The sequence below is a fragment of the Triticum aestivum genome, chromosome 1A (assembly GCF_018294505.1).
Source record: "Triticum aestivum cultivar Chinese Spring chromosome 1A, IWGSC CS RefSeq v2.1, whole genome shotgun sequence".
NCBI lineage: Eukaryota > Viridiplantae > Streptophyta > Magnoliopsida > Poales > Poaceae > Triticum > Triticum aestivum.
In genome coordinates this window covers 290825244-290846861 of record NC_057794.1, presented here as the reverse complement: position 1 = coordinate 290846861, position 21618 = coordinate 290825244, and positions in this window count along the sequence as shown.

Below are 21618 nucleotides of genomic sequence, written 5' to 3'. Positions count from 1 at the left end.
CCCCTGTAGCTATTTTAGCCAATAGAAATTTGTAGATCAACTTTGTCCAACCCGTGGCAGAATACAAATTTGAAGTAGTAGGATTGCTACTGTTGTCTCGTACGAACAGAGGACACCGCAGCTGGTCTGATCCCTTGCATGTGCGTATAAAGTGTACCTAACTTGATCAATTGGAGGAAAATAAGGCTTACGACGACTTGACCATAGAAGAAGATGACTTCGCGTCGGCCTCGGTGTATATGTCCCCTAATCCAAGAAGGAAAAAACTGCAGCGAAAAGTTTTTAATCTCGGTCTCGGCGACTTTTCTAGACGGCCGCGGCGAAGCGGAAGCAACCCTAGCTTTCTCACGATCATAATCTTGTACCCGATGGCTCCAAAGTTTAATCATGATTCTGATCTTAACATGATGAATATCGCCAGCTGCGCTCAAGGTTGTTCGGCCTCGCATTACCCTGCATGATTTTTCAAAGCCAGCTCTTCTTCATCCGTCTATTCATGAGCTTCTCGATCCCTAAAGAGATCCCTTCAAGAACTCAACACCACCGTACGCAAGCCCCACGGTGGGCGCCAACTATCGTGGATTTGTCACGGAAAATTTCCTAGTGTGAGGACTTAGTCATGAGGCCAATGAATCTTTGCGGTAGCTTCAAGGGGTTGGTCGGAATCGAGAGACGCGAGGCAGATCAACACACCAGACAAGGATTTAGACAGCTTCGGGCCCCGGGAAACATCATCCGATAATAGCCCTACATGTTGTTTGTGGCTAGATCTCATTATGCTCATGACAGAGTCGCCGCATAAGCCGGCTCCCCCTTTGTGTCTAGCCCTAGAGATTGTTTCTTCTTGCTTGTCCCTCTTTTGGGGAGCCCTGCCCCTCCTTATATAAGTTGAAGGGGCGGGTTACATGACTAGTCCTAGTAGGATTAGGATTACTCTATTACAAGTGGAGTCCTAGTCTTGCTTCCTTTGCAGGAGAATATTCCTTATGTCTTCCTCTTAAGCCGGCCCACCATCACATGAACCGGCCTTCTGGGCCTTGGGCCTTGTCATCCATCTGACCCGCCGTTGGGGTCATCAGTAAGTTACCAAATACTCGCCGGGTCTTTGTGAGCCGCCAAGTCCGGCCGGGTCATACTTCCGGCCGGGTCATACCGCGGGGTATATCCCCGACACTTCCGATACTTATTATCCCAAGGCAGGTTATTTCCAGCAACCTCTTAATCCGTCCGATTCAAATTATCAGGGAATGGCTCATTCATCATCTGGCGAGTCAACGGCCACACAGCTCCCTCCTCTTAAGACTGTTCCCAGGTAAACACTTTAAACTTAATCTTTTGATGCTTTATAATTGCGTGTTATACTAACCTTTATATCTTTTCCTTTCAGAGCCAAGGCCAGACCCAACAAGAAAGCTCGGGTAAATAAACCGACTGATGACAATGTGCTTATTGAACCGGAGAGAACTCCCGAACCGGAAGGAACAAATGATGACGCCGTGCTTGATGATCCGCCACCTCAAGATCATGACTTTTTTGTTGACCAAGTAGACATTGACACAACAGGCCATGCTGATAAATCGAACCAGCCCGATCTGAACTGATGATAAACCGTCAAGTCCAGCTAAGGCTACTGATAAATCGTCAACTCCAGTAAAGGCTGCTGGTGACAAGGAAGATGCCATTATGATTACTGGCGTTGGCCACACCACCCCTGGCAATCCTGTTGCGTTATCAAAGCATAGTGTCAAGGAAGAGCTTTCTGCTATGGGCAAAGGCAAGTGGAGCACAGACTTGTCAAGCTACGCCCACCTCAACACCCAAGAACTTCATTCTGGGTTTTTAAACCATCTGTACACAAACCGCAACTACGAAGCCGGTTTAGTGAATCTGGTGAAGGAGCGATATGAGGTAACTACATAACTATTTCTCTCTTATGTCAAATTTCAAATACCAACTCCAGTAGCCCCCAAGGGCCGATTTATGATGCCAATCTAAACCACGACTTTGTAATATCTCAACTTTGCATGCTTAGCCTCCAAGGGCCGGTTGATCTTTTTAAGATGAACCGGTACTTTAGAACTGTAATCTTTTAACTTTCGCCTGTGTAGTCCCCAAGGGCCGGTTTATCTTTCCAAGCTAAACCGGGACTTTGACCAATGTTATTTTGAGCAAATGTACATTAGCCCCCAAGTGCCAAGAATAATACTTGTATTGCGCTTGGGACTTGTAAAAAATTTCTGATAATCAAGCAAATAGGCATTACCCCCAAGTGCCAAGTGTATAACTTGTTATGTGCTTGGTACTTCAAATATGTACTGGCAACTCATGATATGTCTGTCTCGTATAGGCTGAGCTGAGCAAAAAGGAGGCCCAAACCGCTGATCTTCAAGAAAATATCAAATCCCAGCAAGCAAAAACCTCCAAAGCCAAAGAGGAACTGACCAGTGCCTTAGCAGCCATGGAGAAGCTGGAGGAAACTTTTAAGAAGGAACGGGCGGATTGGGGCATAGAGAAAACCGCATTGCGAAAGAGAGATGAAGACGCAGAAGCAGCCCTTAAACCGGTCGCCGAAGAGCTAACCGGTTTAAAGCGGCAGATAAATGCTATGAGTGGTGCTGTGTTTGGTAAGTATCCTCAGCTGAAGTTTTCAACATACATTATCTCATCAGTTACCGGTTTACTGATGCTCGCAATGACACAGGAACTCACATTACCCATCTGGGCTCTGACATGCGGATTAAGCTGAAGGCTGCCTATACTCTTATAGAGCAGTTATATTTCGGAGCCCAATGGGCCATTTGCACTGCTGCTCATAACAAACCACCTCCAACTTTTATAAAGGAAACCCTTGAGAAGCTGTCAATGCTGCCTACCCGGCTGGATGAGTTAAAAAGATCAGCTGCAAGGTCAGGTGCGCTGACTGCGCTAATCCGAGCTAAGGCATGGATACCAGATCTTGACCCGTCGGACATAGGCAACGGCTATCCTGGTATAAAGGAGGATGGTTCAGAGTTTAACAATGATGATCTTCGAATGTTGAGAAAGGAAATGTGCCCCTTAGCGAGTAAATTGGCTGAAGAAACAGATCTCTCTCACCATCAGCCGGTTTATGATTCTAATCATACAAGACTTCCTGCGCCAACACATGATGTAGAAGATCTTATTCCGCCAATCCGTAAGCACACCTATGCCCTGATGTTGACCCCTCCAACCTTATAAGCGATGAAGTTGTGTTCCAAGCCTTAACTGGAATCGATTGGGCAACCATTGACTTCAGCCACTAGGTAGAGAGGAGGAGGATGCACCAGCGCAAGACGATCCATAGCCTTCAAGTCAGCCTAATGACGAGTCATGATCCGGATGCCGATTTAGCCTTTTGCATACTGCCACACTTGCTGAAAACAATTATTCTTTTCGGGCATTAAAGCACCTTGTAATAGGCTAGTTCAAAATACTTGGTCTGTTATGCCATCGCGCATATTTATGTTGCCTGATACAGTTAATCCATCATTCTTTAGGATATATTATGTTCATAATCCGTAGCGGTGTTATTCAAACTGTTCCTGCATACAAGAAGTTGAAAGTGTCCTGGTGGTTTACCGCAGGACGGGTCATGGTGCCCAAATATATAGCCGGGGTTTATAACCAAGGTTGTACTTTGAAAATAATCAAAGATGAAGGAGATGATACCTGTGATATTGAATCATATTGTTGGTTGACCAACTATTTGTATATTAAGGGTGATAACCCCAATCTTGAGTATTGATAACTCCTTCCATGTGTTTGCCGGTTCATGATAAAACCGTACCGGATTAGAACAAACACCGGTTTATCCATATATAATGCTGGTGACTTATAGTCGAAACCAGACCGGGTCAATAAACGTTGGATTATAACTGATCATGTACTTGCAACTTATCGTTGAAAGCCAACCCGGGTTAATAAACGTCGGTTTATCATAGGATATTATGAATCTCACCAAAGGAGAAAAAACTTGGCAAATAAAAACATAAAAAGAATATGCAAGGCTTTTCATGGGCTGCCAGGCCCAAAATCGAGGCTTTTCATGGGCTGCCAGGCCACACTGAGTTAAACCATTTTTCGAAGCCTTTTAAGATGGACTTCACATTAACCAATCATCATTTTAACTTTGACAAGTTCAGGGTCTATGAGATTGACTTGTCAAACGTTCGGTGGGTCATACCAGGATTACCTGGACGGAGTGGCTTACTTAAAAAGGCAGGATAACCCGGGGTTTTAGGTGAATACATCTAGCTTCCTAGCCTGGCTTGATAGCCTATTACAAGGGTGTAGACTTATTTGTTCTTTGAGAAGCAAAGAGCCCCCGAGCAATATTTTGAGTTGTGCTCAGTGGGTGCCTATGTTTGAGTTGTGCTTTTGAAACACTCTCTTTGGCCCCATGTGACCTTCTTTTGGCTTTAAGCTGATCAAGAGGTGTAGCTATGGTTCAAATACAACCAAGCCCCCAAGTGGTTTCCCTGGTGGCCTTATGCCGATCAAGAGGTGTAGCTATGGTTCCAATACGACCAAGCCCCCAAGTGACTTTATATATATATATATATGGATTTATAAGCCAGATCAATGGGTAGATAGAACTCCGCTTTATAAACAGAAGCCCCCATGTAACCACATATGATGTAAGAAAAACAACAGAGACCCCGCTTTAGCTGAGGCTCCGGTTTATTATATTGATCATAATATATACATTGTCATAATTATGTACATAAGAGGAGCCTATGGCTCAAGTATAGTAAGGCCGAAGATGAGCTATATTCCACGGCCGTTGGGTCTCCTCCTCCGATTTACGTGAGTCTTTGTGCTCTCGAACATCGATAAGGTAGTATGATCCGTTGTGTAGATTTTGCTGACCACAAAAGGTCCTTACCAAGGTGGGGACAACTTGTGCATATCAGTCTGATCCTGGATGAGCCGGAGCACCAGATCGCCTTCTTGAAAAGTTTTGGTTTTAACCCGACGGCTGTGATAACGACGCAGATCTTGCTGGTAAATCGCCGAACGAGTCACTGCCATATCACGCTCCTCATCTAACAGGTCCAGCGAATCCTGACATGCTTTCTCATTATCAGCTTCAACATAAGCCGCCACACGGGGCGAGTCATGATGGATGTCACTAGGGAGAACCGCCTCTGCTCCGTAAACCATGAAGAAAGGTGTGTAACCCGTAAATCTGTTTGGTGTGGTATTGATACTCCATAACACAGAAGGTAACTCCTCCACCCAACAACCCGGCGTCCGCTTTAAAGGAACCATAAGCCGGGTCTTGATGCCTCTCAAAATCTCTTGGTTGGCTCTCTCTGCTTGACCATTAGATTGGGGGTGAGCCACTGATGACACGTCAAGCCGGATGTGCTCACGTTGACAAAATTCTTCCATAGCACCCTTGGACAGATTAGTACCATTATTGGTAAAGATGTTGTGTGGAAAACCAAAACGGAAGATCGCCTTTTTGATGCATTAAACCGCCGTAGCTGCATCACATTTACTGACTAGCTCTGCCTCCACCCACTTGGTGAACTTATCAGCCGCCACCAAAAGGTGTGTCTTTTTGTCCTTGGACCTCTTAAAGGGCCCAACCATATCCAGCCCCCAAGTTGCAAATGGCCAAGTGATTGGAATCATCCTTAATTCTTGAGCCGGAACATGAGCGCGGCGTGCAAACCTCTAACAACCATCACACCTCTTGACCAAATCCTCTGCATCAGGATGAGCCGTCAACCAATAGAAACCGTGATGGAAAGCCTTAGCGACCAAGGATTTTGAACCGGCATGGTGACCACAATCGCCTTCGTGGATATCACGCAAAATCTCACAGCCTTCTTGAGGAGATGCACAATGCTAAAACACACCTGTTACACTGCAATGATGCAACTCCCCATTGATAATGGTCATTGACTTGGATCACCGGATTATCTGTCTGGCCAAAGTTTCATCCTCCGGTAATTCCCCCGGTTCATATACGCCAACTATGGGACCGTCCAATCCGGGATAACATGAAGAGCTGCCACTAACTGAGTGTCCGAGTCAGGAACAGCCAAATCCTCCTCTGTAGGTAGCTTGACCGACGGACTATGTAGCACATCCATAAAGACATTGGGCGGCACCGGTTTACGTTGAGAGCCTAAGCGACTTAAAGCGTTCGTCGCTTCATTCTTTCGTTGGTCTATATGGTCAACCTGATAACCCTTGAAATGACCAGCCACTATGTCCACCTCTCGTCGATACGCCGCCATGAGCGGATCCTTGGAATCCCAAGTGCGAGACACCTGTTGATCTACTAGGTCCGAGTCACCAAAACACTTAACCTGGCTTAAATTCATCTCCTTAGCCATCCGAAGACCATGGAGCAAGGCCTCATATTCAGCTGCATTGTTAGTGCAAGGGAACATTAAACGGAGAACATAACAAAACTTATCACTTTGTGGGGAAGTTAACATGACTCCAGCCCCCGAGCCCTCCAATTGCCTGGACCCATCAAAATGAATAGTCCAATAAGTGTTATCCGGATTTTCTTCCGGTGCTTGTAACTCTGTCAAGTCATTGATGAAATCCACAAGCGCTTGGGACTTGATTGCGGTGCGAGGCATATATTTTAACCCGTGAGGTCCAAGCTCAATGGCCCATTTGGCAACCCAGCCAGTTGCTTCCCTGTTTTGGATGATATACCCCAAGGGGGCAGAACTGACCACAGTGATAGGATGACCCTAAAAATACTGCTTGAGCTTCCGACTTGCCATGAAAACTCCATACACCAGTTTCTGCCAATGTGGGTACCTCTGCTTCGACTCAATAAGCACCTCGGTGATATAATAAACCGACCGTTGAACCGGATACTCCTTTCCGGCCTCATTGCGCTCCACAACAATAGCCACACCAACAGCTCGGGCATTAGCAGCCACATATAACAACAAGGGATCTTTGTCAACAGGAGGAGCAAGGATAGGCGGCTCAGCTAGCTGCCGCTTTAAACTCTCAAAGGCTTCATTGGCAGCATCACTCCAGACGAAATGGTCTGTCTTCATCATCTGATATAGAGGGATTGCCTTTTCTCCCAAACGGCCGATAAACCAGCACAATGCTGCAATACAACCTGCCAGACGCTGAACATCGTTAATACACGCCAGTTTAGCCAGAGACGTAATATATTTGATCTTCTCCGGATTAGCTTCAATGCCCCTGTTAGACACTAGAAAACCCAAGAGCTTGCCTGCCGGTACACCAAAGACACATTTGGCCGGATTAAGCATCATCTTGTAAACCCGGAGGTTATCAAAAGTCTCCTTCAAGTCATCTATCAATGTTTCCTATTTTCTAGACTTTACCACAATATCATCCACATAAGCATGAACATTGCGCCCAATCTGATTATGAAGACAATTCTATACACGGCGTTGATAAATTCCTGGGCACTCTTGAGCCCAAAAGGCATAGATACATAGCAGAAGGCTCCAAAGGGAGTTATAAAAGTTGTCTTCTACTGGTCCTTAACTGCCATTTTGGTATGATGATAACCAGAATAAGAGTCCAGAAAACACAAACGGTCACAACCCGCCGTAGCATCAATGATTTGATCAATACGAGGGAGAGCAAAGTGATCAGCTGGACATGCCTTGTTCAAATCTGTGTAGTCCACACACATACGCCAAGTGCCGTTCTTCTTAAGCACCAGCACCGGATTAGCTAGCCACTCAGAGTGAAAGACCTCCACAATAAACCCTGCTGCCAAAAGCCGGGCTACCTCCTCACCAATAGCCTTGCGCCTTTCTTCATTAAAGCGGTGGAGAAACTGCCTGACCGGTTTAAACTTAGGATCTATATTAAGAGTGTGCTCGGCGAGTTCCCTCGGTACACCTGGCATATCAAAAGGTTTCCATGCAAAGATGTCTCGGTTCTCACGGATGAACTCGATGAGCGCACTTTCCTATTTTGGATCCAGGTTAGCGCTGATGCTGAACTGCCTAGATGAATCGCCAGGAACAAAGTCAACCAGCTTAGTCTCCTCAGACGATTTAAACTTCAAAGCCGGATCATGCTTTGTAGTTGGCTTTTTCAGAGAAGTCATATCTGCCGGATCAACATTGTCTTTGTAGAACTTCAACTCCTCTGTTGCACAGACCGACTCAGCATAGGCCACATCACCTTCTTCACATTCCAAAGCAATCTTCCGGCTCCCATGCATTGTGATGGTCCCCTTATGACCCTGCATCTTAAGCTGCAGATAAACATAACAGGGCCTTGCCATGAACTTAGCATAAGCCGGCCGTCCAAACAGGGCATGATATGGGATCTTGATTTTCACCACTTCAAAAGTCAATGTTTCTGAACTTGAATCATGATCATCTCCAAAAGCAACCTCTAGAGCTATCTTACCAACTGGGTACGCCGATTTACCAGGCACCACACCATGAAAAATGGTGTTCGATGGTTTAAGATTTTTATCTGTCAACCCCATGCGACGAAAGGTTTCATAGTAAAGGATATTGATACTGCTCCCTCCATCCATGAGTACCTTGGTGAACTTGTACCCCCCAACCCAAGGTGCCACCATTAATGCCAGGTGATCCGGATTATCAACCCGGGGTGGATGACCCTCTCGACTCCACAAAATGGGTTGTTTAGACCAGCGCAGATAACGGGGCACTGCCGGTTCAACGGAGTTTACTGCCCTTTTATGAAGCTTCTAATCATGCTTACACAAACTAGTGGTGAAGACATGGTACTGCCCACTATTCAACTGCTTCAGATTACTCTGATAACCCGATTGTTGCTGCTGCTGACTCCCCTGATGATTATAACCTCCCTGGTTGCCCTGACTGCCTTCATTGCCATGTCCGGTTTAGTTGCCTTGGAATCCTGAACCGGAGCTGCCTCCACGATAACCCAGCCCATGAGAACTGCCTCCTGAACCGCCGGGTGGTCCATGGTCGTATTGGAACAGATTCAGATTTTTAAACTCCCGCATGATAAAGCAATCCTTCCAAAAGTGCGTAGCTGGCCTTTCTCGCGACCCGTGCTTTGGGCAAGGCTGGTTTAACAGGCGCTCAAGATTGGGACCTGATCCTCCACCCGCTGGGGCGTTTTGCCCATACGGCGCTAACCATTATCCTGGGTGTTGGTGTTAGCCACAAAGTCCAAGCTATTATCCGCCTTGCGCTTACCGTTGTTCCCATGACCCACCGGGTTATGTTGTTGCCCCTTGGCACTGCCATTCTTCTTCCCTTCCCTGGCTTTTCATCCTCAGACTCGAGGTCTTTGGTACTATGCGGGTTGGCATACTTAACCAGAGCTACCGTAAGTGTTGCCATGTCATTGCAGTGACGCTTGAGCCTTCCCAACTTCAGTTTCAAAGGCGTAAACCGACAATTGCCTTCCAATGTTAAGACCGTCGTATCAGCATTGATGCGATCTGACGAATGCAGAATGGCTGATACCTGCTTCACCCAATGGGTTGTAGACTCCCCTTCCTCTTGAACACAGGCGGCTAAGTCCACAATTGACATGGGCTACTTGCACGTATCTTTGAAATTCTGGATGAACCGGCTTTTTAACTCAGCCCATGATCCAATGGAGTTAGCTGGTAAACTTTTCAGCCTGGTACGAGATATTCCTTCTTGCATCATGGTGAAGTACTTGGCGCATGCCGCATCATCCACATCTAGCATCTCCATCGCCATCTCATAGCTCTCGACCCATGATTCGGGGGGTAAATCGGCAGTGTAATTGGGCACCTTACGAGGACCCTTGTAATCCCTGGGCAACCGCACATTGCATAATGCCAGGGTGAGACACGACACCCCCAAAGAACTGAAAACCACACCTGGTCCCACCGAAGTGGTTGGACGAACCGGAGTAAGCTGACGGGCCGCGTATTGTGCTGCTAACTCGGCTTCTCGATGTGCTCTACCGTGATCCACCACATCCTGGGTGTTAGCGCCGCCGGGTTACGGCCTCGCAGCGGGTTATGGTTTCACGCACTGCTTGATATGGCCGATTCATCAATATGCCTGCTGTCAGTGTCAAAACCGGCGGATCTCGGGTAGGGGTTCCCGAACTGTGCGTCAAGGCCGGATGGTAACAGGAGACAAGGGACACGATGTTTTTTACCCAGGTTCGGGCCCTCTCGATGGAATTAATACCCTACTCCTGCTTGATTAATATTGATGATATGGGTAGTACACGAGTAGATCTACCACGAGAACAAGGAGGCTAAACCCTAGAAGTTAGCCTATGGTATGATTGTTGTATATATTGTATGTTGTATATTCTATCGACTAGCCTGGCCCTGGTTTATATAATGCACTAGAGGCCTAGGTTAACAAGAGTCCTAGCCGAATATGCCGGTGGGGAGAAGTCCTTGTCTTGATCGCCAAGTCTTTGTGGAATCTTCCTTGTATGCAGCAGCTGTCCGAACTGGCCCATGAGTATACGACCATGGGGGGCCTCGGCCCAACCTAATAGATCGGGAGACGACGTGGTGAGTACCCCCTAGTCCAGGGCACCGTCAGTAGCCCCCTGAACCGGTCTTCAAGTTAGGGACGCTCCTCGATTCTTCCGAACTGTTCTTCATCTTCAGTTGATGGTCTTGAAAACTGGTTCAACAAATCTTCTCATCTTCGATCTTGAGGATCGCCGAAATGCATTCGGCGAGTTTACACGTCGGGTATCCGAGGAGCCCCTTTAAGTTTTCGGCCCTTATTAATGCCTTGTTGTTTTTTTGCCACACCTCGGGTTTGAAGTTGTTCCCGGGAGGCAGTGTCCTCTTGCGTCCGAGCTCTAACGCCGGACTGCATTCGAGGTATCTTTTGCGGCTGAGCACCAATGCCAGACCGCTTCCAAGCTCCAACGCCGGAATGTATCCGAGCTCCAACGCCGGACTATGTCCAAGCTCCAACGCCGGACTGTATCCGAGCTCCAACGTCGGACTATATCCGAGGTGTCATATCACCTTGGTTCAAAAAAGTTGAAGGAGTTTAGCCGAGCTTAATGCCGGAAATGCCCTCTATGGAGCCAGCCACTAGCGCCCGAGCTTTATGCCGGACTGCTTCCGAGGTGGTGCACCACCCCGACTGTGGGCCGATTTTTCATCAATATTTTTTATTGGTGCAATTTATTTTCTGTTGAGATATATCCAGTAGCCCTCAAGGTGTGTATCGGTCTAAAACCCGAGATGCACCTGAAGGATGACGTAAGACCGCTGATCCCAGTAGCCGCTGAGACTCAGGTTGATTTGCAAAATCGGCCTGAGGATCAAGTCCTAGCTCGGCAGAATACTTCGGGACACGAAAAGCGGCGTGCTCAGTCCTCGAGACTCAGGTTGGGTGCGGCTGACCAACCTGAGGATCAAAATCTCCTCGGAAACTGTATTGCACTTAAAATTTTCTGCATTGAACAGGCAATGCAGTAGGCCCTGAGACACTGTTCGGGTGGCAACACCAGATCAGGGGATCGATGTGCCCCTTTAATATTTGTAAATAATAAGCCCGAAGCCCAGTAGCCCCCGAGCCTTAATGCGGGCACGGGTGGCCGAATTAAGGATCAATATCCATAGTAAAATCACAAATTATGTGTAATGACTCTATGTATCCAAGTACTTTATGTCATTAATGCTCGGATCCGCATTGTACAAAACTTTGTTGACTGACCATCGGCTTCCACCTCCTTAGCCAGTAGCCGAGGAGTGTTTGTCCTACTTTATAAAGCCTTTATGCGGGCAAAGATTTACGACAAACAAGGCAATCTGGCCACACGGTTTTATAAACAAAGGTACGCAGAGAGATATGTTATATTACTATTTAACAGAAGAAATGTATTCCAAAGAAAATAGTCCCGCTATCGGTTCCTTTCTTTGGGTTGTCATGCTAAGCATGATCATGAAACCTCAGCTTGAATGTAAGAGCAAAATATGGAGGATTTAGTTTGGGAGGCCAGTTAATAGCCTCCGGTAGTGTTCGGCGACAGTCGAGGTCAAGCCGTAAACACTTCGGCCAATGTTATGAATGGCCCGTCATAGTCATCGGATCGCTGACCAGTTTACGCTTATTGTGACAGTCAGTTTTCGGCTTTCTCCCCTGAGGTGCTTAACCATGTGAGCTGGAAGCACAATCGCAGTGGTTCTCCCTTTGCACGCCTAGCCGAACAAAACGGAACGTAGGAAGCAAGTGCAGGAGCCGGGCAACCCAACTATTGACCGAAGACACAATTCGAAACCGATGCATATATAGCAATATCTGAGAATGTTTTTTGCCGAATCCCTAAAGGTGTCCGGCGTTGCACTGCGAGACTAATGCTGGAAAAGCACAAATAGTTTAAAAGTGCCAAAAAGCTTGGAAAACCAAGAAACGTCAGTAAAAACATGACGTCCGAACACGATCAAGTGTTCGGTGCCAATCCGAAAATTAGTCTTAGAAAAAAGGAAGTGCTTCTGTTGTCCTTTAACATGACACATCCTATCTCAAGACTTCGAGCGGGTCAGCCTACAGCTTCAACCTCCTATCCCGAGGGCGGAGTACTTCTCATTAGGCCAGTTTAGCAAACTAAACTATAGCGGCTTTGAGAGAGAAATTAGGCTCCCCGGCTAGTGACCGCACACTCGCGTCGAAAAAAGGAGTGATAAATAATAATAATAGAACTTTGCAACGACTGAGAAGAAGAACACTTATTATAAAACGGCTCAAATAAACTTAAGAGCCCCCAAGTGACCTGGGTAGAAGAATGATTGCATGTACCGAAGTACTTATATCATATCTATGTTCAACCGAACTTTAAACGCGTCTTAACCGACCGTCGGCTTCTCCCTCTCCGGTTAAGGACCGAAAAGTGTTATGTACTCCATCGGTCGAGAATATCGATGGTGTTTCCAATAACCAGGCAATCAGGCCATAAGGCTGTAACAGACAAAGCGCGCTCAGGGAACTTATGCTATATTACTGCAAAGAGTAAGAAGCATCTTCGAAGAAAATAGTACCCCCACCGATACCTTTCTTCGGTGCTCATTGTTATTATGAGACTTGTGCCATAGATTTTTTGTACTCATGAGTTCCATTGTGTGCCGACCATCATTGAATAACTATAAGAGAGCTAGCTTTCGGCTTCACCCAGTCTGAGGTCCGGCTCGGGTGACCCGATCGTGACAATCGCAGAGGTGCTCCCTTTACTCCCTAGCCGAACAATCGGGAACGTAGGGGTAAACACAGGAGCGAGGCAACCCAGCTTGCAAATCACTTAAGTCAATGTGGTGCATATTGTGGCGTAATACACGAACAAGGAACGAAGCCGTACAAGTATAATCATATGCAACAGGAAAAGCTTCATAAAGGAAGCCCCCAAGTAAACGGGGTATTTGAATTTATGCGTCACAAACAAAGTCTGGACAAGGAAATTTTTTAGAAGCAACTTTTTTCCAGAAAAGTATAATGCTTGGTCGAACCGAGCGCAAGTTAGAAATTAAAGCTTTGAGCATGAAAGCGACTTAGCTGGTTAATGTGTTCGGTATTGATGACGTGGTCCGAGCTTGATGCGGGGCAAGGTTCCATCCCTCAAGCCGGTCCCGAGGTGGCGGAGCGGAGAGCTTCACACGCCGAAGTAGTGACATAGCACGATCAATGCGGACCGGCGGAGTGACGCCAAAGTCCCCGGATCATTTTCCTGTGCATAAAAAATAGTGCAAACCGGAGATAATAGTAATAATGATAATTAAAAAAATCGTTGCATAATAAATAATTTATGCAAAGTGAGTAATAAAAGAAATATGGCCTGGCGCCGAAGTCAAGTCGAGGCAGGGCGTCGGCGTGATGCGGTAAAGGCGTGGCAAAGCCTGAATTCGCAGGTCGGTCCGAGCTCCGAGTGCGGCGTTCGCCGGACTATGTACGGAAGCTGACCGAACCACCATGCGGCTGTCGTTAATGCAGCCACCATTTGATAGACTTGTTGTAGCAATCCGAAGGAAGGCGATTCCCAAAATTGGGACTCGCTCCGCACACCCATTGCCTGATGGGCGATAGAACGAAGGCATGGCAATGCTGGTAAAGGTTGGCTCGCCGAGGCAAAGCCCTCGGTCCAGCTAACGTGACGGAGCTGGTCGGCTAGTGACGCCGAAGTGTCCGGAGTAGGTTGATGAAGAGATGGCGAAGCCCCCGGTCCAGCCTCGATGTCAGCCGATGAGTCGAAGTAGGTCGGCGTGATGGACACTAACTTGAAGAAGCAATAGTGCGGCCCTGTCGATGCAGGTCGTGACGTGGTCGATGCCGGCTTGATGAAGCGACCGTGCGGTGATGCCGGTATGCCCGCTCCGTGTAATCCGTGGGGCGGCGATGTTGGTGATGATTTATCCTTCGCGGTGCCGGGCTCTTGTTCGGCTTGCCGAGATGATGATCCGAAGAAGTTGAGCTCGGCTCAACAAAGTGACGCCGTGTCTAGCGCAGGTCGGCAGCCGTGGAGTAATATTGCCGGACTGGTTTGACACCAGCATGATGTTGAAGATCATGTTCAAAAGATCTTACAGTTAGTGGGATGTGTTCGGGAACAAAACACAATACCCCATACAAAACTTCCTTCAAAAGGGATGTCCGAAATCCTGTTTATAAAAAAGATGAACTCGGGTCGGATTCGTTTTCGCGCAGAAAACAGATCCGAAAAGTGATGCACTAATCGGAAGGTTCCCGGAGTTTGGACGGTCAGATCGAGCCGAAATTTTGAGAGGTGGTAGATATAGGAATTCCGCAGTCGATCAACAGTTGGATCTTCCAAAGGACGTCCGAGCTAGAAGCTTAACACCACGCCCTAAACTCATGCAAATTCCTGTCTAGATTTGACAGGGCTCCGGTATATCGTGGATTGCCAGAGATTCCTCCATCGGAACTCGACGAAATTTTCCAGGGTTGTTGTAGACTCAATTCCGCACAATTCCACCAAAGCGATCGTCAAAGCGATACTCGAGGAGGTGGTGGTGGCAGATACGAGTTTGCTGTCCAGAAAAACAGCACGGTCGCTTGAGGGCAATGTTGACGTTGAGCCCCCGAGCTCCATAGATGATTCCTCCGTGATCTTGATAGAGATCGGAGTTGATGTTTGATGAAGGCCCTCGTACGGACATGATGATCTGAACACGGGGCGCAATTCTTGGTCGAACCAAGGTGACCAGTCAAGCTGGTGACGAAGATGCCGAAGTCGCAGTTGATCTGCAGGCGAGCCATCGATCCTTTTGTCGATCACACAGCGGAACTCTCAATGAAAGCACCAATGTTGGTGTCAAAACCGGTGGATCTCGGGTAGGGGGTCCCGAACTGTGCGTCAAGGCCGGATGGTAACAGCAGACAAGGGACACGATGTTTTTTACCCAGGTTCGGGCCCTCTCGATGGAGGTAATACCCTACTCCTGCTTGATTAATATTGATGATATGGGTATTACAAGAGTAGATGTACCATGAGATCAAGGAGGCTAAACCCTAGAAGTTAGCCTATGGTATGATTGTTGTATATATTGTATGTTGTATATTCTATCGACTAGCCTGGCCCTGGTTTATATAATGCACCAGAGGCCTAGGTTAACAAGAGTTCTAGCCGAATACGCCGGTGGGGAGAAGTCATTGTCTTGATCGCCAAGTCTTTGTGGAATCTTCCTTGTATGCAGCAGCTGTCCGAATTGGCCCATGAGTATACGGCCATGGGGGGCCTCGGCCCAACCTAATAGATCGGGAGACGACGTGGTGAGTACCCCCTAGTCCAGGACATCGTCAATCAATATGCATGCTGTCGGTGTCAAAACCGGCGGATCTCGGGTAGGGTCCTGAACTGTGCGTCTAAGGCGGATGCTAACAGGAGGCAGGGGACACGATGTTTACCTAGGTTCGGGCCCTCTTGATGGAGGTAATACCCTACGTCCTTCTTGATTGATATTGATGATATGAGTATTACAAGAGTTGATCTACCACGAGATCGTAGAGGCTAAACCCTAGAAGCTAACCTATGGTATGATTGTTGGTCTTCTATGGACTAAACCCTCCGGTTTATATAGACACCGGAGGGGACTAGTGTTACACAGAGTCGGTTACAAGGGAGGAGATCTACATATCCGTATCGCCAAGCTTGCCTTCCACGCCAAGGAAAGTCCCATCCGGACACAGGACGAAGTCTTCAATCTCGTATCTTCATAGTCCAACAGTCCGGCCAAAGGATATAGTCCGGCTGTCCGGAGACCCCCTAATCCAGGACTCCCTCAGTAGCCCCTGAACCAGGCTTCAATGACGATGAGTCCGGTACACAAATTCGTCTTCGGCATTGCAAGGTGGGTTCCTCCTCCGAATACTCCATAGAAGATTTTGAACACAAGGATAATGTCTGGCTCTGCAAAACAAGTTCCACATACCACCGTAGAGAGAATAATATTTCCATAAATATAATCTGTTGACACATTTGACAACATGACATCATACCGCGGCCCGGTCATTATTCGAACCATTTTTCTTAACCAGCTACTGCACATATCGCGAGGTGGTTTCCTTGGCACGTCTTGTCGAAGCAGAGATCATGTCCCCTTATCACGGGATACTCATCAATACGGATGTGGGTAACCCAACCATGCCATCAATTACGGCGCTTGGGGAATAAGAGGCTTTACCAGGTGAGTGGGGAGGCGCATCGCCTCGCCCTTATAAAGGGACAAGGATCTTTTCACCCACGCCTTCTTCCTGATTCATTCCATTCTGCTCAGGCTCCAGCGCCCGAGCGTTCACCTTCTGTACCCACAAAAGGTCTTCCAAAGATGTCCAGATCCAGAGCAGGAGGCAAATGGATGGCCTCTACCGTCCAAGAGAAGGATATCAAAAAGCTTCGGGAGGCCGGGTATCTAGCCAAGAAAATCAGCCACCGTCTTCCGACGGCGGGACAAATCGTCCCCACTCTGAAACCCCACGAGAGGGTTGTATTCCTCCCTCACTTTGTCTGCGGGCTAGGGTTCCCCCTCCACCCGTTCGTTCGTGGTATCATGTATTATTATGGGATCGATCTTCACGGTATGTCCCCTAATTCCTTCCTCAACATCTCGACATTTATTGTCATGTGCATTTCTCTGCATTTCACCGCACTTTGGTTTATGGCTGAAGGTTTTTAATGTGAAGCCCAAGGTGGTGGGCGGCGAGCACACCGAGTGCGGGGGCGCTATGGTGAGAAAGATGCCCAACGTCATATGGCCAACGGGAACCTTTAATGATTCTGTCAAGGAGTGGCAACAGCGGTGGTTTTACATCACTGAGCCGCGCGGCAAGGAATGGGCCGCCTCTCCCGAGTTTCGATCCGGCGCCCCTCTGCGGCTTACATCCTGGGTTAAGAAAGGCCTGGACTGGTCCTCATCCGACGAACTTTCGGTGCTCCAGACGCGTGTTAAAGATATGGGAGATAAGAACATTGATCTTGTCAACATAGTCCAGGTCATGTTAGTCCACCGGATACTGCCTTGTCAACACCGGACTTGCAATCTATGGGAATTCGATCCTGCCAGGCACCAAACTTTGCGAGGGTTCTTCGGCTCCTCGCACAAGGACATTTGGAAGGTGCTTTTCAAGTCCAGCAAATCATGGCTGGACTCCGCCGAGGACCGCGGGTACAAACTGTCCCACCCTGCAAGTTCGGTGAGTTTATCAAACTTCTCTATCCGCATGAACCAAAGGGAGCGCTTAACGCGTGTTTATTCAACTCTCCCAGGGCTGGACGAAGAAGGCGGAGCGAATCCATTGTCCGGCCCTGCTGCCCGAAGACCCGGCCATCCCACTTCTGACGAAGATACTGGTCCCGACACCTTACAAGGTGCTGAAGAAGACGGCTGGGAAGGAGGCCAAAAAGACCCGGGGCGGCCTTCGTCGCCACGGCACTACGGACATAATACCCGAAGGCTCTGACACCCATTCCACCTCCGAAGAGGACGAAGAGGAGGAGGAAGATGAATCCCCTGCGGGGGGGAGGGGGGGAAGGAAAAGGACGGCCTCCGCACCCTTGGAGGCTGAACTGCCCAAAAGGGGAAAGGCTTCTCTTTTAGAGGAGTCCCCTGCCACCGCCCACAGCGGCCCGGCATGGGATCCCAAGGCCCGGCCCCTGGTGAACTCGTAAGTATAAAATCCGAGTACGTTTAAGCATCCGGACTCATCGTGGCTTAGTATTTTAACCCAAGCCATATATATATATACACACACATAAACACTATTCTGATCACGGGATCAAAATAATATTCTGATCACAACCTGACCTGCCTCGCTAGTAGTACGTTGAACTTCCCTGTGAACTAGGTTGAACTTCTGCCAACATTGCCCAAATGGGGCTTGCGATATACTGTTGGAAAGCTATGGACACCAATATCATGACCCTACTTAAATTTTTGCCAAAATATAAGCAGTTTAAGAGCAGTTTTAAAAACCGTTTTTTCTTCGCACAAAAAACGTGAATCGTATTTTCGATCGCATTTCTAAACCGTTTATCGGAATGAGGCATATAATATGGCGTTGGAAAGCTGCTGCAAAACCGCTCCTTCCACATGTTGAAAGTTTTCTCTAATTCCCTATGGTTAAAGAGTAATTTGAAAAAACGTAAAATTTCGTAAACCGAACAGCTGAGTTCGTTTTTTCGATGTCATTTCTAAACGGCTAACACAATGGAGGCATATGATACGGCGTTGGAAAGCTTATGAAAATGCGCTACTTTTTCATCTTGAAAGTTTTTTCTAATTTTGAATGGTTTAAGAGTAATTTAGAAAATGGTCCAAGTCCTACCGAGTTCGTAGTTTTGAGCTAATTTTTTAACCGTTCGCCCGAATGCAGCAAATGATATGGCGTTGGAAAGCTTGAACAAATGCAAAACTTTTTGGTATGTATTGTTTCTCCCAATTCTTTACGGTTTTAAGTCAGTTTTGAAAATGGCGAAAAACATATTTTCACCGTAATTTCTACAAACTTTATTGGAATGGGGCAAATAATATACCGCTGAAAAGCTACGGAAAATGTGAAACTTTTTCATGTTGATGGTTTTCTGTGATTCCTTGCCGTTTTCAAGTAATTTCGAAAATGGCGAGATCGTTCGTTCTGCCATTATCGCGAAACAGATTCTTCGAAAATGCACCGCGTGAAGAACCTGAACTTCTCGGCGCGTGTACCTGAACTTCACTCTGTTCTTCACGTGATTCTTTTGCTCGTAGCTCTCCATCCACTGCTCGTAGCTCTCCATCCACTCACCAGAATTGAGCAAGTGATATACCGATGGAAAGCTGCTGTAAACACGCAACTTTTCCGTGTTGATCGTTTTTTCATACTCACGACAATTTTAAAAGTTTTTCATCTCCAATTCATTCACTATAGTAGTCGCACTTCGTGTTGTTTTCACGTTGAACTTCTGTGACGTATTTTCGTTTTTAATTTTCCCATCCATTTGTCAGTGTTACATAAATGATATTATTTTTGTACAAACCTCTCTCACGATAAATTTTTTTAATTTCTCGGACGAGGACTTGTACTTACACAAATGATATTCCTGTTGTTTTGAAGTAAATTAGAAAATGACGAGATCATAATTTCTGCCTTCATCGCGAATGGAAATGCACTGTGTGAAGTAGTTGAACTTCCCGCGCACGTCTGTTTGAACTTCACTCTGTTTATGTCGTGATGTTTTTGCCTGTAACTCCCAAACCACTTATCGGAATTGAGCAAATGATATGCCTATGGAAAGTTGTTGCAAACACGCAACTTTTTCGTGTTGTTCAATTTTTCATACTCGCGGCGGTTCAAAATATTTTTTTGAATACGTAAAAATGTGTTTTTAACAGTATACATAAAACTTTTAACCATTCATCGGAATATAGCATATAATATACCATTGGAAAGCTTATGAATAGGAGCATCTTTTTCATGTAGACACACGTTACAAATTTTTATCATTTAAGAGCAGTTTTATAAATGGAAAAAACAACGTCGTTTTTGCCTGTTTTTTATATATAATTGAAGGTCGGACGTCTCGCACTAGAGATCTTGAACTTCACCGGGGGAGCACGTGAACTTCTTTCAACAAACCTTTTAACCTTTTTGTTTTCTACTCTTATATTACTATCTGAAATGCATTCCTTGCAGTATTGAACTTCTCGTTGTTTCACCTTGAACTTCTGTCACGTGTTTTGTTCAACCTCTCTCACAAGATTTTTTAACTTTCTTGGGCCGAGCACTTGAACGTCTAGTAACAAAACTTTCGGCCCTGTCTTCTTGATTCTTTTTTTTTTGCATATAAATGCACACCGTGTAGTACGTGAACTTCTGGCAGTTATCAATCTGAACTTCTCTCCGTTACGTGAAAATATCTGAGTTTTTTATGAATATTAATATGAATTTCTTAATCTTTTTTATGAAATTTTGAAGCGCTCTATTTTTAAAAGTTGAACTTCTTGTTATTTAATTTTTGAACTTCTTGTTTCCATTCTTTAATAACGAGGAAAATTTGAGTTTTCTATAATCATCGAGCTTCTCCATCTTTTTAATTTGGACTTCCTGGTTTTATTTCTTAATCTTTTTTATGAAATTTGAAGCGCTCTATCTTTAAAAGTTGAACTTCTTGTTATTTTATTTTTGGACTTCTTGTTTCCATTTCTTTAATAACGAGGAAAATTTGAGTTTTTTATAATCATCGAACTTCTCCATCTTTTTAATATGGACTTCCTCGTTTTATTTCGTTAATATTTTTTATGAATAAAAATATTTTAAGACACCAAAACAATATTTTTTGTGTGTGTTTTTGCATTGGTTTGCACATCAAACCGTTTCATCTTTAGAAATTGAACTTCTGCTTTTTCTTTTTGTTTTCTTTCAACATTTTTAGCATGTCGAACCACATCATCTTTAGAAATTGAACTTCTCCTTTCTTTTTGTTTTCTTTCAACATTGGTTTATTCAAACTTAACTTCTTGGTTTATTCGTGTTTTTATTGTTTTAGAGATGAGCTTTTTTATTTTTTTATGAACATCAAACCGCTCTATTAATTTAATTTGAACTTCTCTGGTTTTTTTGCAAAATGGAAAAACAATTCCATTTGTAAAAGTTCATAATTAATTAATACAAAACTTCTCTACGACAGGTTAGAAGTGCTCAGCGTAGAGCCATTTACATAAGGAAGAGTTGCCGAAACAATAGAACACATTTTCTAGAATGTGAATACAGAGTGAAGAAGATCAACACATTGGACTGGACACGTACAAATCACTACAGAAATTTGTTGCCTTTAAAATTTTCAATTACTGGGTAGTTCTTCTACATGACCTATCCACATAATAATATATGAACTTCTCCAGAACTTATTTTTCATTAAGCACATTTAAGTACATAATATAGAGGAAGGAGGTCGAAAATGTGAGCGCGGATGCATCTACATGTAGGAAAGTTTTTGGGTGCTCTTTTTTTGAATGTAGGGTGCTCTTTTTTTGAATGTAGGGTGCTCTTTTTTTAAGAGTGCAAGGTCAAAATAACTTTCATATCCATTGAACATCTACAATATTAACTCTCAAACATCAGCAAAACAACTTGAAGAAAAACAGTACCGGTTCTCATTTGGCATATCAAC